Raw genomic sequence first — 15,542 nt, 5'->3', positions numbered from 1 at the left:
TTCTAAGCACTGGGGAGGTTACAAGGTGATCAGGTTGTCCCACGCGGGTCTCACAGTCTTAATCCCCATTTTACAGATGAGGGAACTGAGGCCCAGAGAAGTGAAATGACTTGCCCAAAGTCACACAGCTGACAATTGGCGGAGCCGGGATTTGAACCCATGGCCTCTGACTCCAAAGCCCGTGCTCTTTAAACTGAGCCATGCTGCTAAAACAGTCGTTAGTAAACTGCTTGGTACTTAGTAAGTATTTAACAAATACCACAATTATTATTAGTGTATCATCCTCCTCCATGTGCTTGATTTGATATAGTGCTCTGCACACAATGTGTTCAATAAGTACTATTCATGATGATTTTTATGCAATGTTTGACACTCCCCATTTACCCATTTGTCTCTGCTTCATCTCATCCTTCTATAAAAGAAGGCTTTCCAATTACAAACATAGCTTTTCTCATATTTAAAGATTTTACTTGTGCAAATTGGTACTAGCAGGAAAGGGAGAAAAAGACTAGAAATAAAAACTCAAGGGAGAAGGAATACTTTTTGCAGAGACCTTTCTTGGTGGTTTTCCTGGACTAAACCTCATTGAACCTGTTCTTTGGGCTATCTTTTCTTAGCTTTTGTTGGGTGGATCAACAAAAATTGTAGTTGAGGCATTCTATCCAATAATTCATTTTCCTGCAGAAAATCCCTGAGACAGCTATAGTTAGAGAGCTAAGTACAAATTAAACATGTGGCTATGTGTGAGAAGACTATGAGATTTTTTTCAAGAATAGTGAGTTGTAGGCCTTTCTTTCCTCTGGTGTTGTGGGATTTGGTGCACAATAATTCCATATGAATTAATCATTTATTGAGTGCTGACTTTGTGCAAAGCACTGTACTAAGCATTCATTCATTCAATCGTATTTATTGAGCGCTTACTGTGCAGAGCACTGTACTAAGCGCTTGGATGGTACAATTTGGCAACATATAGAGACGGCCCCTACCCAACAACGGGCTCACAGTCTAGAAGCACTTGGGAGAGTACAATATACCAAAGTTGATGGACACATTCCCTACCGAAAATGAGCTTGCAATCTAGAGACTCTCTTCAAAGGAGAGATGTTAGTTTGGAGGTCCCAAAATCCTAAAGAGTCGTAGATTCACTTAGTATCTAAGAAGAGACTGCTGCCTTTGGGAAATAGCGGAAGGAATTTCTTTTTCTCCACAGAAACCACAGAATTTTCCATTTTCCTCCAAACCATTTGCCTAACCTGCAAAACCAGTCTTGCTTTGAAACTTTACCAGACTGTCCCAGTAAGAGACAGAAAATGGAAGATGGGGAGGAAGGATTTGGGAGAAGAAGAGAAGAGACAGTTAGAAGAGTAGGATTTTCCCTACTTCCAGCTCATCATTCTACCTGGCTATGAATCAACAAGGAAATTGTCATTTTGGTTTGAAGCAGCTGGACTATAGGAATGGTCAGGAGCTTCTTAACCCAATCTGGCCCACACTATCATGTCTGTTTTCCCTGTATCTCTCCGAGTTGGTCCAGCCCTTTTTGTTTTACCCTTGTTCACTCTTCCTAAGGAGATCAAGGTTCAACTAGAAGCAGACAGCCACCCTTCGAGGGCTCCAGGCTTTGAGAAACGCACGTTACATAATTCTGGTGATGGTTTAGCAGCATCTAACATTTTTCCCACCCCGTTCCACAGAGGTTCTCTCTGCCTGGGGTGAGCAGATAGTACAGAACGTATCCTAGCTGCAGCCCCATGGAAGTCACCTGCTTGGAGCTACTCTACCCTGAAACTCAAATCCCAGGGAAATCCAGGCTAGAAGATGGCCAGTTAATAATTAGCTCACCCAGAGTGTACAAAATGTCACTGCAAAACTGCTTTTCAGGAGCTTCAGATGTTTGCAGTGGCTTTGGAAAACTGTCATTCTTCTAAAAGACACAACCTGCATTTTTACACTCTCTTGAGGTTCTCAGAAATCACCTTTAGCTAGATTTCCTGTCACAGTTATATTCTGAGATGCAATCTCGGTGCCTTTTTTCATCTCTTCTCATTATTCTGTGTTAACCCTTCTTCTTTTGGGTGAAGAGGCTGTAGGGCTTCAGGCTGCAAGGAAGGAAAACTCAGCAGCTCTCCAAAGTTGTCAAGTCCATTCAGACTCAAAGGGCCACCTAGTTGTGTTAGCTCTCTCTGGTGACACTTCAATTAACACTAGCTTATTTCCCGAGTATTTAAATTTGAAATCATCCTTTACTCGAGGGGCATCTTGAACTCTGAAAAGGAAGAATGAAAAATTCATTTAGTTTAACCTTGAAAGGAGAAAAATAATGGGAAACACACAGGAATATTGTAAAGTTCTCAACCCAGCAGTAAGTCCTTGTACATTTTTTACAGCTAGATTAAATGTCAAAATAATATTATTTCTTATTTTAATTTTGTTCTTTCCCTGATCTTAAAGGACTTGTTAAATGCACTAATCTTCTGAATTTGGTCAGAAAAGTCTCATTTCCTGCAAAATACATTCTTTCATTTAGAAAGAAATTACTTCGCAAGTTCACCCTTGACCCTGAAGGAGCTTCAAATTGAACCCAAGTTGAACCAGACTGAAGTGAACTGAAACACGATGTGTAACTAGGCTGGGCTGCTTTTGTGCTTTATTAGACTCACAATTCTCATTGTCAAGGTCACATGTTGTTCCTTCCTTTCAAAAATAAGGAGTTCCAGCCCCATATAAACACAGAGCCAAATTCGTAATAGGTGAAAAAGCAAAATCAGTAGTATCTAGAGACATTTGTTCCTCTTTTTGATTTAATAGGTGAATGCCATTAGCTTCAGGACAAATTAAAAACCAAATTATTGTTGGGAGCATGTGTATACTTTCAGTGATAACAAGCAAAGAATCAATTTTCCAAGGCCAGAAGGCCCCATTTTTCCCTCTTTCAATATCAGCATATTTGCACCACTATCCCACATGGACAATAACAAATTTTTCCTTCATTCTTCTGGACTATCCTCCTCCTATTTAAAAATATCTAATTAGAAACAGTAATAATCATTGTAGTATTTGTGATGTGTTTACTATGTTCAAAGCACTGTACTAAGCATTGGGGTAGCTACAAGCCAATCATGTCAGACACAATCCCTTTGCCCTTATATTAGAAAGAGCCCGGGCTTTGGAGTCAGAGGTCATGGGTTCAAATCCTGCCTCCACCAATTGTCAGCCGTGTGACTTTGGGCAAGTCACTTCACTTCTCTGGGCCTCAGTTACCTCATCTGTAAAATGGGGATTAAGACTGGGAGCCCACCGAGGGACAACCTGATCACCTTGTGTCCCCCCAGTGCTTAGAACAGTGCTTTGCACATAGTAAGCACTTAATAAATGCCATTATTGTTATTATTATTATTATTATTATTATTAGGCTTCCCCCTCACCCTTACTTTGGGCTTCAGCCTGGCCAAACTTTTGGCTACACCTTTGCCCTTACATTGGGCTTTACTGTGGCCAAATTTTTGGCTTAACCTTTGCCCATACTTTCGGCTTCACTTTCGCCCTTACTTTCAGCTTCACTTTGCCCTTACTTTGGGGAACATTTTACAAATGAGGAAACTGCGGCAGAGAGAATTAAAGTGACTTTTTAAAAATATTTTTAATATTAAATTTTAATATTACATTAATTTTTAAAATATTTGTTAAGCACTTACAATATGCCAGGCACTATACTAAGCCCTGGTGTAGATACAAACTAATCAGATTGAACAATGTACTTTCCAAGCGCTTATATGCCAGGCACTATACTAAGCCCTGATGTAGATACAAACTAATCAGATTGAACAATGTACTTCCCAAGCACTTAGTACAGTGCTCTGCACACAATAAGCACTCAATAAATACGATTGAATGAATGAATGAATGAATTACCCACATGGTGCTCATGTCACTTAGGGTTACACAACAGACAATTGGTGGAGCCAGAATATCAGAAATATTAGATACAACCTAATTTTGAAGGTGAATTTGTTGAGTAATTTGATGTTCATTTTCACTTTTAACATCTGAAATTAACACATAGATAATGGAATAGCTGAAATCCAGTTAGATTAGGACCACCATGGAGCCAGTGATATTGATTCCATATAGTGGGTGTAATAGTATTTATTGAGTGTCCACCGGAGACAACGTTCTGTATACAGAAAGAAGCTGAGGGTGAGTCTGAGGGAGAGGAAAAAATGTCACCCAACCTGGCTGGGGAAAGAATTGTCCTGATTAGAAGCAGGCTGCTATGCATTTCAAAGTTTCTCCTCCCCTGGAGTACATGGGAGGAAATGTCTGATAACTGCAACTCCCTAAATCCCTTTGCTACAGAGATCTGTCCTGATGATATGGGGTGGGATGGAAGTTTGAGAAAATTGGCCGGGTTGGGTTGATTTGTATCATCTTCCTGATGTGAAAAGCTTACTCCACATTGCTACTTATTTCAAATCAGACTCCTAATTTAGTTTATGGCTTTGGTCAGTGCAGAAAGGAATACAAGTAATAGTGTAAGTAATTGTGTTCGCTATGTGCTTACTGTCATTCATTTATTCATTCATTCAATCATATTTATTGTGTGTTGTGTGCAGAGCACTGTACTAAGTGCTTGGAAAGTTCAATACTGAATAAAGAACACCTTACTAAGTGCTGGGAAAGAGTACACAGGTGGGAAGGGAGGGAACTAAACACTGTAACGTGGCTTTTCTTGTTATTATATATCTTTTTTTGTTGAATTAACAGTGATATTTCCTGCCCAGTGAGTCTACCTCCCTCCCACCGTCTGCCTTTTAGATACTGCCCATTTCGGTGGTGCAATCAACCAGTCGATCGTATTGCGAAGCAGTGTGGTTTAGGGGAAAGAGCCCGGGCTTTGGAGTCTGGGATTAGAACCCAAGTCTAATCCCATCTCCACCACTTGTCTGCTGTGTGACCTTGGGCAACCCACTTTACTTCTCTGTGCCTGAGTTACCTCATCTGTGCAATGGGGTTGAAGAATGTGGGCCCCACGAGGGACAACCTGATTACCTTGTACCTACCCCAGCCCTTAGAACAGTGCTCGGCACATAGTAAGCGCTTAACAAATACCATAATAACAATACTGAGACTCCTGTGAAGCCACAGTACAGGCCTGAATCAATATCCCTGTACCTTTACCCGGTGCTCAATACAACCACACAAAACTTATTATAAATATCATAAATAAAAGTAATCACAATGGCACAGAGCAAAGATTTTAAGGGAAAATAAAAGTGGGCCAAAGAATTCATTATCATATCCTTGCCTATAAGGGATGAGGGGCTGAAGGAACTGAGAGAAAACGGGCAATTTAGAGAGTTTAGGAATTTAGCTGCATTGGGCCTTTTGAAGACTGATGAAATTCTATTAATCTAACATAGCATATTGGATACATGGTAGAAAAGATCGGTACTCCCTTGCCACAATGCATCTATTTGTGATTTACAAGCAGTTTATGGCTGTCTCTCATGACACCAGAGAGGGTTTTTGTGTTGGTTTGAATGACACCCTGATTCTTGACAAATGGAGTAACATGAATTTAAAGTGTATCACCTTCCTGATGTGAAAAGCTTACTCCACATTGCTACTTGTATCAAATAAGACTCTTAATTTCGTTTACGGCAAGTCACATTTCTTGGCTTCTGACAGATTTACATCAGTCTTACCCAGGTCTCTACCACAATAGCTCTACTCCAAATATAAGAATACTGACTTCAGTCTTTAGGGATATAACTGCTTGTCAAGGAGAACAGGATGAGCCACTCCAAAATTTAAAACTTACCTGTTGCACAGAGGCAGCAGCTGAAATATCAGATTGGAGGTACTACTTACATGCCATATAGGAGGTGTCTGCATTGATCGATTAACTCTACGTCCCAAATTTCAACTTTCCAAAGAAGTCCGTCTTGAATAAGGAGAGGAGAGATCCTTTCAATCTCCATGGTTTTATCTTTATTTTGAAAGATGGTGTGAAGGCAACCATGAAAACAAGCAGTAGCTAGATAAAACAAAAATCAGAAGTCTAATAGAAATCAGGAGGAACTGAATCAGTGAGTGGGCTTGGAAGAAATTTTAAAGACTCTTGGTTCTTGAAGGAGTCTTAACTCAAGGCTCCAAGTAACAAGACTGCCATTTACTCTCTATTATGCCTGTCGACTGAAATGGAAGTGGAGGAAGCAAAGAAAAGTTTTTGATTTGGCTACAGACTCACAGTTCAAAGGTTTAGTACACATGGTGAGGGAAAAGAAAAAAAAGCTAAACGACATTCACAGTTTTACACTTCACTAGTTATACTTGTCTAAACAAACAGCTCACAGGTAGACTTCCATACACAAGAAAACTCTCCAAGGCCTGAATATTTGTGTTTAAAAGTTACCAAGTGTAACAGACCAACCAGCTTGTCTGGGAAACTGTGAATCATCAGCAGGGAAGAAGTCTGAAGTATCTCTCTTACTGATGGCTTGCTTATAAGTTCTGTTTTCAGATGATTCTGGGAAATGTTGTTCTCCAGTATGCAGGTGCAGCAAAGACATTTTCTCTTTCATCTTCATTCCCTTTGACCTCATTTCTACTCCCAAAAAAGGTCTGATCATTTTTCCACTGCTATCATCCGCCAACGTTCTTCTTCTGCTTTCAGTGTTTGATGAAAATTTTAAATCCAGGATCGCTACGGAGGGTTGGCTGTAGGAATATATTTGTATTTTAAACCTGTTAATTTGGAAAACCATAGTAGGTAGGAGGATAGCTGAGCGCAGAAGGGGATTGCTCTGCAAAGCATAAAAATAATGACAACAAAATACAATTTTCTAGGCTCAATGATTTTGAAAGTGAACTTGTAGAATTAAACATAGCTTGTAAAACTTTTTTGCACACTATATTTTAGGATGTTGCAGGGGAATATGTTGTAAGTAACAAGCCATTTGTTGCTTCTCAAAATGTAAATTACTCAAAACTGATTAGAATTACAATGACTTTTTAATTTTTATTTCCCTGGAGTCTTAGACCCTGGAAAACTAACCATTTGAAGGAAGAAAAACAATCAAACTACAGCTCTCTTTACAAATATCACTTGAAAATTCCTATTGACTTAGAATATCAATCATTTTTGTTTTAATCAAGAAGAGCAGCTTCGAGCTGAATTCAAAATCAGTTGCCTCAATCCTTGAATTCTACAATTTAAAGCTCTTAAAATGCCTCTTCCAGCCCTAAGAGAACCATTATGGTGAGCTTTATTAGTGAGGAATTTAAAGAGGCTGGTTTGAAACCTTGTATTAACTGAAATGCTAAAAAGTCAAAATGCCTGATGTACTGACTAGGAGCACTGGACAGAATAATAATAACTGTGGTATTTGTTGAGCGCTTATTATGTGACAGGCACTGTACTAAGCACTGGGGTAGACACAAGCAAATCGGGTTGGCCACAGTCCCCGTCCCATGTGGAGTTCACAGTCTCAATCCCCATTTTACAGATGACGTAACTGAGGCACAGAGAAGTTAAGTGACTTGCCCAAGGCCACACAGCAGACAAGTGGCAGAGCTGGGATTAGAACCCATGACCTTCTAACTCCCAGGCATGCGCTCTGTCCATTACACCATTGGATTCCTCAGTCTTCCAATAAAATAATCATTTGAGAAGCAATGGGGCTACTGGAAAAAGCAAAGGCTGGGAATTTGAGGAACTGTGTTCTGATTCCAGTTCTGCCACTGACCTGATGTATTAACTTGGGAAAGACTCTTAATGTCTTTCTACCTCAGGGAGAATACTAAGCCACTGTAGCAAGGACATAGAAATAAGCCACTGTGTCTCAGGCTGCAATAAAGTTATTAAAAATAACTGTCATACCCCTTATGCGGGCCCAACCTGACTGTAGAATTTGGGATGTAACTGTCCTCTTAATGATCTAAGTGGCAGCATCCTGGAATATGCATATACATTCCTTTTCCCACTGGACCTGTTGGACTCTGGACTTTGCCAATGAAATTGTTTTGCATTTGCATCACTTCATCTTTCCTGCAGTGTGGCTCAGTGGAGAGAGTACAGACTTTGGAGTCGGAGGTCATGGGTTCAAATCCCGGCTCCGCCAATTGTCAGCTGTGTGATCTTGGGTAAGTCACTTCACTTCTCTGTGCCTCAGTTCTCTCATCTGTAAAATGGGGATTAAGACTGTGAGCCCCACGTGGGACAACCTGATCACCTTGTATCCCCCCAGTGCTCAGAATAGTGCTTTGCACATAGCAAGCGCTTAACAAATACCATTATTATTATTATTATTATTATTATTATTATTATTATTATTATTATCTGTAGCTAAACCCTTCTCCACCTTATTTTTAGACTGTGAGCCCAAGGGAGGCCACGGACTGTGAATAACCTTCACTTGAGTACTTTTCCCAGTTCTTGGTACAATGCTTCACATTACAGTAAGTGCTTAATAAATACTAATACTACGACTATTTCTACTGCACTAGACTGCTAGACTGCGTGCTAACAAAACTGATAACAGGAATTTCCAGCAAAGTTGGTAAAGGTGACAACAAACATAAGATTGCTCCCTTGTTAAATCAATGGCCCAACAATATTTCCAATTCATACCCATTATGAAGTTCATCTTAGGAGGTAAAAATATGAGGTTTTAGAAATTAAATCCTTCTCCCACTTCCTCTGGCCGTGAAATTCACAGAGAAAAATAAGGGAATGTGGAAACTTCGGCCTGGAGGTCTTTGCGTTCTGGGTCTATCAAAGACTTGGTGTGGTGCTGAGTCACAGTATTAAATAATGTTTATTTCAAAACCCCTTGAGACATCAAAGGTGGAAGGCAATATCCTCATTTATAACTGTAGTTCAAGCCTAGTTCTGAAGAAACAAGTTTTGTGACTCATAGACAGCAGATGCATATACATCCCAGATGGATGACTGCAGTCTTGCAGAGAAAGTATTTATGGGTTTTTTAAAGACAATTCAACATTCTTCTCCTAGACTGGAAGTTTTAAAGTGTAGGAGAAAAGAGTAGGAGACTTTCAAGCTAGTAAAGTAGTTTTCAAGGCTCTTGGAAAATGAGAAAGATGATATCTCTCTTTATGGCACCTTAAACATTTAAAACACAGTCATGACCACTTAAAGAAAAGCCAGAAGTATGGACATTCTGGTTACAGAAAAGCTATTTTATGCACCCATCAAAAAATGAATTCACTGTCATGAATTGAGCTGCTTTCATTGCTCTCCTTTTTGTCCTTTTAACCTATTTCAGCCAGAAGGAGCCTGAGGTGTTTTAATAGCCTATCCAGTACTCACCCTTTCTTTTTCCTACTTCCTTTTCCATCAGTCTTTCTTCTCCCTCCCCCTTTTTCAGGCTCACTTTTATGCCTGGGCAACAAGCTATCTTCTGTACCTGCTATCACAAAACTAAAAAATAAAGTTAGAATGAACTGTTTTTCCACTGATATGTCACATCACCCAATGTCCTGGGACTCAAGTTAAAATATAATATAAAAATGGATTTATTTTGCCTGACTAAACCTATGACAGGGATGTACATTCCAAACCTATATTCCTACTGTTTTATTGTGTTGAGAAATATTACTGCACATCTGGGGAACCATCCTATCATTAATCAATAGTATTTACTGAGTACTTAGAATGTGCAGAGCACTGTGCTAACTGCTTAGAAATGTACAACAGAATTAATAGACATGTTTTTCTGCCCAGAGGGAGCACAGAGACTTCATTCATTCATTCATTCATTCATTCATTCATTCATTCATTCAATCGTATTTATTGAGCACTTACTGTGTGCCGAGTGCTGTACTAAGCACTTGGGAAGTACAAGTTGGCAACATATAGAGACAGTCCCTTCCCAACAATGGGCTCACAGTCTAGAAGGGGGAGACAGAGAACAAAACAAAACATGTGGACAGGTGTCAAGTCATCAGAATAAATGGAAATAAAGCTAGATGCATATGATTAACAAAATAAATAGAATAGTAAATATGTACAAGTAAAATAAATAGAGTAATAAATCTGTAAATCTAAATAAATGATGGCATTAGCTACACTTAACAGAAACCAAGCTAAACCAGGGTACACGCATTCCCAAGTTTGGAAATAGATACCAAAATACCCTTCAAAGGTTAATTTCCTTCTCTGACAAAAAACAAAGACAATGGTGAGAATTGCATTTGCAATGCAATAAAAGTTGCAGAAAGACCTCCTGAGGGTCGAAATGGGAAGCTGCTTGATTCTACCTTTCATTTCATATGAATATCTTCAGAGTTACAGAATTCAAATGTAAACGTTATACAGTAATTTTTTGGTTAGCAACTGTATGTTCATTTAGTACATTTCCAAAAATTATATATATTTCTGAGCAAGTGCTAATAGAACTTGACGTTTGGCTGCCTGCCTACTTAACTAATTACAGTTGATGAAAGGTTGACAAATTCAGTTAAAGTTAATTTATGGATCTTTTTTTGACAGTCATTTTTTCTGTGAATCATAGAACTAATCCAGCAAATAAAACTTTTTTGACTCTTCCATTGAGTTGAAACAGGTTGATTTATTGACGTTAGCAGCAATTGAAGAAGCCATCTTGGTTAAAGAGGGTTTTATGTATTGTTCACATGATGCGTGTGATGGGAGAATGAGTACTCACTTATCATTTTAGTTCATTTAAATGACTGACTCTATAGTGTAGGCGGCTACATTTCTAGTTGCCCCGCTGTGTCCTTCAGAAGCCTACAAAGTCCTGAGAATTCAAGAAAACTGTTGTTTTTGTGCCTAATATCTCTTTCTTCCCTTCTCTTTCCCCGTTACTCTTCACCGCGTTCTCTCTTTACCCCCCTCTCTCTCCATTTCTCCCATTCTTCTGCCCCATCACTTCCCCCCTCTTTTTTCTCCCTTTCTCTACCTCTATCTTTTCTCTTCCCTCTCTTTTTCACCGCTTTCCCTCCCAAATCTCTCCTCTATTCTTTCTATCCCCTTACCAATGAATCAATGGTATTTATTGAGCAATTACTATGTGAAGAGTATTGTACTAAACAGAAGGTTGTTAGGTACAATTCCAACCTATAAAGAGGTTGCAATTTAGTTGTCTTCACTGTCCAGATCCCTGCCAGCACCAAGGTTGACAAGATCTAAAAGCAGAGGGGATGGGAAAAGAGTAATGATCATAAAAATTATGGTACTTGCTAAGCTTTCACTATGTGCCACGCCCTGTTCTGAGCACTGGGGTAGATACAAGTCTTCTAGACTGTGAGCCCACTGTTGGGTAGGGACTGTCTCTATATGTTGCCAGCTTGTACTTCCCAAGCGCTTAGTACAGTGCTCTGCACACAGTAAACGCTCAGGAAATACGATTAAAAAAAAAAAAGGTCAATCAGGTTGGACACAGTTCCTGTTCCACATGGGGTTCACACTCTTAATCCCCGTTTTACAGATGAAGTAACTGAGGCAGAGGGAAGTTAAGTGACTTGCCCAAGGTCACACAGCAGACATGTGGCAGAGAATAAGAACCCAAGGTCCTCCTATCAGGCCTTTGCTCTATCATCTAAGCTACATTGCTTCTCAGTAGGCAAGATTTCTCCTATTCTTCTGCTCCATAACTTGCCCTCTCTATTTCTCCCTTTCTCTCTTTCTCTCTCCCTTTCTCTTCCCTCTCTTTTTTCACCCCTTTCCCTCCCAAATCTCTCCTCAATTCTTTCTATCCCCTTATAAATGAATCAATGATATTTCCCTCCCAAATCTCTCCTCAATTCTTTCTTTCCCCTTATCAATGAACCAATGGTATTTCCCTCCCAAATCTCTCAATTCTTTCTATCCCCTTATCAATGAATCAATGGTATTTATTGAGCAATTACTAGTAGTAAGATAGTATTAGTAGTAGCAGTATTAGTAAAGAGGAAGAGTGACTGTCAAAGGTGCCAAGCAGCTCTGTTTTCCGCCTGACTCTGTGCCATGCCCTTTTATCCCAGAGGGATTCCTTTACAAGACAGGGCTGTATTTTGACACATTCTACAAACACATTAAATAACTCATTTTAGACAAGACCCTGACCACCTGTAAGGAGCAGTAGGTCAGCAGCTTGAAAAGATTAGCTATTTTGATTATATCTCATCCTTTCTTCTTTATCCTTCACAACATAGATAAGAATTTTAGGCGATAGCCACTGATTGAATCTAGACCTAAGCTTAACATTTTGACCTGAATTCTCCTGTTATTACAGGTGCAGGACTATTTTGTTGAGGGGGGAGAAGAAGGAGATTACATGTTGGAATAACGGAAACTAGTTGTTTTTGATGTCACTCATTCAGATCATTCAACAATGTGTACGTAGAATTACAGAGCTGATTATTGATGAAAATATCAGTTTAATAGTAGTAATGATAATAATAATTGTGGTATTTGTTAAGCGCTCGCTATGTGTCAGGCATTGTACTAGTTGCTGGGTGGATATTAGCAAACTGGGTTGGAAATAGTCCCTGTCCCAGATTCAAGCGCTTAGTACAGTGCTCTGCACACAGTAAGCGCTCAATAAATTTGATTGAATGAATAAATGGGGCTCACAGCCAGGTGTCTCGTTTTGGTGTCTACATTGATGTCTCAGTTGATGGAATTTCAGCAGATAACTCAGCTCTTGACTCCAATTTGCCCACATATATATTCAACCTCTGTGATGGAATGCTTCGGTTACTCAATAAATGTCAAGTAAATGTGCCTACTTAACACAGTCTGCTTGGCTTAATTCAAGTTCTAGAAAACCTTTTTCAATGATGTATTGCATTCAAAACACAGCCTTGCTCAAAGTGTTTTAGTGTCACTCAGTAACTGCCATTTATGAAAATGTAGTCTTTGCAACTATTGAGGTTTTTTAATTTTGAATGCATAAAGTACAATTTCTTCAGTTTTCTTTTAATTTATTTTGTATTATCACAAAGTAGGTTTAGAGGAAAAATGGATACTATTGTTCATATGAAAAGAGTTTTTCATCTTAGAATCCTAAACCCTTTCATTAAACATAGGTTGCCAGCGCACAGTTCAGCTAGCTTGATGATAGTAGGGAGATTGTTGACATTGGTGTGAACAGCATTAGCTCATTGTCAGAGGAGCCGGGAAGTATAGAATTCTTGTTTTGATCAGGAAATTTAATAAATGACCTTTAAAACATTTAATGATCTGGCACTCATAACTTCAGGTTACATTTATTGATGAACATTTCAAAACTTGATTTGTTTTCACTGGAATTCCCAGTGAATTTATAGCTATTCAGAAGAGGGTATGCCATTTTAATTTAAGTAAGCTCTTTCTCCTGAGGAGCTTTGATGCCATTTGCACAGTAAGATTCTGTGTCACATCTGTTTGGCAACTTTCACGGCATCTACCCTAATGTTTCCACACTATTAGAGCATTTAATCGTATTTGGGTGACTATGGCAGGCCACATCTTCTCCAAGAGGCCTTCCCCAATTAAACCCTTTTTTCCCCAAACTCCTTCTCCATTCTAAATCAGCTATGCACTGGATATGTACCTTTTGGGCATTTGATGTTCACCCCACCCACGGCACTTACATATATATCTGTAAATTGTATAATGTCTGTCTCCCCCTTGACTGTAAACTTGTGGGCATGGAATGTGTCCACCAAGTTTGTGTATTGTACTCTCTCAATCACTTAGTACAGTACCTGGACTCAGTAAACTCTCAATGAGTACCATTGACTAACTGATTGATCATTACAGGCAGTAGAATGATTTCCTCTGTATATCAAGTGATTTCCTCTCATGGCAATGTACCCTGCTATGTTTGGGCAAAGGAGAAAATAGAGGAGGTGGTATAGCTCTCCTCTCATCCCCCATAATTGGGGTCTTCTAAAGTGTTCTTATATTGGCCATCAGGCCTTAAATAATAAGACTTTCAAGTTCGGAAGAGACTTGAAAGGTCAATACTACCTATTCCAGGAGCAACTTTTACAGCTTTGAAAATCTTTCAGGAAAGGTATTTTTTTCATTCTCAGTTGGCATTCCTTACTATCAAGGTATCTCGTATCAATCAATCGTGTCTATTGAGCATATACCACCTCTTTTTCTGCAGCTTTGATTTAAGACCATTTTCTCTTGTTATGTCCTTAGTGTAGATTTTATTTTCGCCCGTATGTGTTAAGCAAAAAAAGGAGTGTGATTGTTTTATTTCCAGTTATCCATAACTGATTTCAGTTCACTTTGAGGTTAAACAGAAATGGAGCTTTTATGCCCATAGAGGAACAGAGTCTCATTCAACTTGCGTTTTATATGCAGGTGGGAGACTATCTCTCACAGTCCTGGTTTACAAGCCTCCCTCCTTGAGCACTTTGTAGGAATGTCACGCAACAACATTTTGCTGATGCTCAAATTGTGCACTTCAGAGATCTCATTGCGGATAGGGAGGGGCAGTAGCTAGTGTGTAGAGTTTCTTGGGAGAGAAAAGACTCCAGAAATTCTACAGAAAAGGACTTAAATCTACTTTACACAGGTGCACTGAAACACAAATACTGACCGTACCTTCAAAATCAGAAGAAGTGTGGCCCACTGGAAAGTGCATGGGCCTGAGTGTCTGAAGACCTCAGTTCTAATACTGGTTTCACCACTTGTCTACTGTCTGACTTTGGTCAAGTCACTTAACTTTTCTGTGCCTCAGTTATATGATCCATAAAATGGGCATTAAATCCTACTCCCTCCTATTTGGACTTGTGAGCCCCATTAGGGTAGTGATGATACTCGACTTGTCTATCTTGTATCTACCCCAAGGCTTACTGCAGTGGCTAGCAGGTACTTAGTACAGTGCTTAATAATAATAATAATAATAATAATGACATTTATTAAGCACTATGTGCAAAGCACTGTTCTAAGCGCTGGGGAGGTTACAAGATGATCAGGTTGACTCACGGGGGGGCTCACAGTCTTAATCCCCATTTACAGATGAGGTAACTGAGGCCCAGAGAAGTTAAGTGACTTTCCCAAAGTCACACAGCTGACAATTGGCAGAGCCAGGATTTGAACCCATGACCTCTGACTCCAAAGCCCGGGCTCTTTCCATTGAGCCACGCTGCTTCTCTACCAAGTATTATGAAAAAATCTACCTCTTCCATTAGCAACTCTGAGATAACATCCTTCTAATTTGAAAACGGGGAATAGAGAAGCAGCGTAGCTCAGTGGAAAGAGCCTGGGCTTTGTAGTCAGAGATCACGGGTTCAAATCCCGGCTCCGCCAATTGTCAGCTGTGTGACTTTGGGCAAGTCACTTAACTTCCCTGTGCCTCTGTTCCCTCATCTGTAAAATGGGGATTAAGACTGTGAGCCCCCGTGGGACAACCTGATCACCTTGTAACCTCCCCAGAGCTTAGAACAGTGCATTGCACATAGTAAGCACTTAATAAATGCTATTATTATTTGGAGACAGCTCACTAAATTTCAAATAAATTTCCCATATAACATCAATGCTCTAAATCAACCCACAGCAAATAAATTCTGGGGAAACA

Source organism: Tachyglossus aculeatus, chromosome 12 (assembly GCF_015852505.1).
Source record: "Tachyglossus aculeatus isolate mTacAcu1 chromosome 12, mTacAcu1.pri, whole genome shotgun sequence".
In the NCBI taxonomy this organism is placed as follows: Eukaryota; Metazoa; Chordata; class Mammalia; order Monotremata; family Tachyglossidae; genus Tachyglossus; species Tachyglossus aculeatus.
Note: the sequence above shows the minus strand (reverse complement) of the source record.